The sequence below is a fragment of the Ornithorhynchus anatinus genome, chromosome 8 (assembly GCF_004115215.2).
Source record: "Ornithorhynchus anatinus isolate Pmale09 chromosome 8, mOrnAna1.pri.v4, whole genome shotgun sequence".
Taxonomy (NCBI): Eukaryota; Metazoa; Chordata; class Mammalia; order Monotremata; family Ornithorhynchidae; genus Ornithorhynchus; species Ornithorhynchus anatinus.
This window is the reverse complement of record NC_041735.1, coordinates 59,857,276-59,860,368: the sequence shown is the minus strand read 5'-3', so window position 1 is coordinate 59,860,368 and position 3,093 is coordinate 59,857,276. Positions and strand designations below refer to the sequence as shown.

The 3,093-nt window shown below is 43.5% G+C and overlaps 1 non-coding gene across 1 annotated transcript; it reads right to left on the bottom strand.

The window, feature by feature from the left end:
* Positions 1 to 752: 752 nt before the first annotated feature.
* Positions 753 to 890, bottom strand: LOC114814119. Its single transcript, XR_003761856.1, has one exon. It is a non-coding gene; the product is annotated as a small nucleolar RNA SNORA7 (small nucleolar RNA).
* Positions 891 to 3,093: the final 2,203 nt, after the last annotated feature.

The window sequence follows — 3,093 nt, the reverse complement described above, 5'->3', positions numbered from 1 at the left end:
TTTGAAATAAATGAGTTAAGGGAAATAACTGAGAATAAGGATATGTCCATAAGTGCTGTGGGAATGGGGGGAGTTCCAGAGTGCTTGGGGGTGAGAATAAGTGCATGGGAGAGGCAGTAGGAAGGGAGAATAGGGTGTATAAATGGATATTGCGTTAGAAAGACCTTTTGAATTGGCATTCATCTTATCAAACCTTCTAACCTAGCTTGCATTGTGAATTCACAATATTTTTCCACTGATGATTTTCAACAAGCCAACCAGTCTATATCCAATTTTATCATTTCAATTAATGAATTGTGAGATGTACACTGGTGTCATTTTACTCAAACAACTCTGTGCAGACATCACTCGTCTTCCAGGAATCAAAATATTTTAAAGGCATTCCTCTGGGCTTTCCCCTCCAAAAGCTTAATACTTTCTGAATGGCTTAACACAGTGCTCTGCATAGGAGAAGTGATACTAATAATGCTAGTATTCATTAAACGCTTAGAATGCATCAAGTACTGTTCTAAGCACTGAGGTTTTGTCTTGTTTTTTGCCACTGAGTCATCTTTGACCAGTAGCAATGATACGAACACATCTCTCCCAGAACACCCCACCTCCATCAGCAATTGTTCTGGTTGTGTATCCATAGAGTTTTCTTGGTAAAAAAAAAATATGGAAGCAGTTTACCATTGTCTCCTTCCTTGCAGTAAATTTGAGTCTTCGCCTTTGATTCCCATGCCGATGCTGCCCAGCACAGGTGAGTTTTGACTTGTAGCAAATTGTCTTCCACTCCCTAGCCACTGCCCAAGCTAGGAATGGAATGGGCATACCTCTGCCGGACTCTCCCTCTTATAGTCGAGACTGGTAGAGTGCTGGGAACTCTCCAGGTGTGACCCTGAGAGGGGAAGCACTGGGATAGATAGAAGTTAGTCCGGATGGACACAGTCCATGTGCCACATGGAGGTCCCAATCTAAGGAGGAGGGAGACTTGGTATTGAATCCTCATTTTTCCAGATGAGCAGATTGAGGCACAGAGAAGTTACGTGACTTGCCCAAGGTCACACAGCAGACAGAGGTGGAGCCAGGATTAGAATCCAGATCTTCTGACTGCCAGGCCCATGTTCTTTCCATTAGACCATACTGTTTCTTGATAAATCCTACTGATTGATTGGTTTTCCTGCATTTCTTTCCTCTGCCTGCTGAAGTCACTGCCTTCCTAGCTTTGCAGTGAAAGATGGACACTAGATTGTAAACTCCTGGTGGGGAGGGCTCATGTCTATCAACTGTATTATGCTCTCCCAAGACCTTACTATGGTACTCTGCACATAGCAAGTGCTCAATAAATACCATCGATCGATCAATTTGCTGGACAGAGTGCTTTTCTCAGGCACACCAAATGGATGGGGGGGTTCAACTTCCATGTCAAGAGGCTGTCCCAGCGTGGCAGGGGAGGGCAGGTTGCCTCCTTTCTCCCTTTACAGAGTGGGCTTAGAAAGACTGATAAACCAAAGCAATCTGGACCTGAAATATCCCTTCACCTCCACGACGAACAGAAACACCTTACCACTGGCTTTAAAGTACTCAATTGCCTTGCCCCCTGCTATCTTACCTCGCTGATTTCCTACTACAACCTCACATTTTGCTCCTCTAATGCCAACCTACTTGGTCTCATCTATCTCACTGCCAGTCCCTTGTCCATGTCCTGCCTGTGACCTGAAGTCCCTCCATTTTTATGTCCAACAGATGATCACTCTCTCCGACTTCAAAGCCTTATTAAAATCACATCTTCTCCAAGAGATCTTTCACAAATAAGCCCTCATTTCCTCTACTCCCTCTTCCTTCTGTGTCACCCTTTGCTCTTGGATTTGTACCCTTTCTTCACCCACCCTCAACCCCACAGCTCTTACGTACATATCCGTAATTTATTTTAGTGTCTGTCTTCCCCACTAGACTGTAAGCTCTTTGTGAACAGGGAACATGTCGACCAACTTGGTTATATTGTACTCTCCAAAGCTCCTCGTACAGTGCTCGTCACAGAGTAAGTCCTCAGTAAATATGATTGATTGATTTGCTGTATTTTACTTGAGCCTCAGGAGTTTCAGGCACTGCAGTGGTAGGATTAGATCCTAGCTCCCCACACTCACAGTCCAGGCTTTACCCAGCAGACTTTTTTTAAAATGTTGTTTGTTAAGCGCTTACTATGTGCCAGACACTGTACTAAGCGCTAGAGTAGGTACAGGTTAATCAGATGGGACACAGTCCATGTCCCATATGGGGTTCACAGTCTTAATCCCCATTTTACGGATGAGGTAGCTGAGGCCCAGAGAAGTGAAGCGCCCTGCCCAAGGTCACACAGCAGACCAGTGGTGGAACTGGGAATAAAACTCAGAGCCTTCTGACTTCCAGGCCTGTGCCATTTCCACTAGACCAGACTTCTCTCATTTTCAGTGAGGAGTCTTACCTTTTAACATTTTGTTGTTGGTTGAAAGTCAGGACAGTTTTTGTTGTTATGATACAAAGGGTACTGGAGCAAGATTATATCTGTCACAGATGAAAACACTCTATTTATGTGACATAGTAATCTATTCATTGGTTTATGGACCCAAAATTCTCCAGGGGGAGTCACAAATCCATATAATGTTTCCATGTGCCAGATTTTTCATTTGGATCTCTGATTTAGTTGACAGAAGTGTAAAAATCACACAGCGCTAAAGGATTCCACAGTCAATGGCCAGCTGAGAATATTGCAGAATGCAAAGTATTTCAGCTATGATTCCCTGAAATGCACTCTCCAAATCTTTTCTCTTCAAATCTTATTCTGTGACTTAACGTTATTTGATGCCGATTCATCTGGTTATTTATCTGCCCTCATTGCAAGGCCCTCCTCTTGGCAAATCTGGCCCTTCCGAACACTAACGGCGAATCTAGATCACATGAAGATCTAGTCATTTTAGAGACATGAAAGAGATCAAGGGCTGTGTTCAACTTCTCAAGATGTAAAGATAAAAAACATGTTTTGGAGACCTCATGTTTGAATCCAATGAGTCAGGGCATATTTGGAGGGCAGACCACATGTCTTTCATTTCTGCTCTATATTCCCAAGTACTT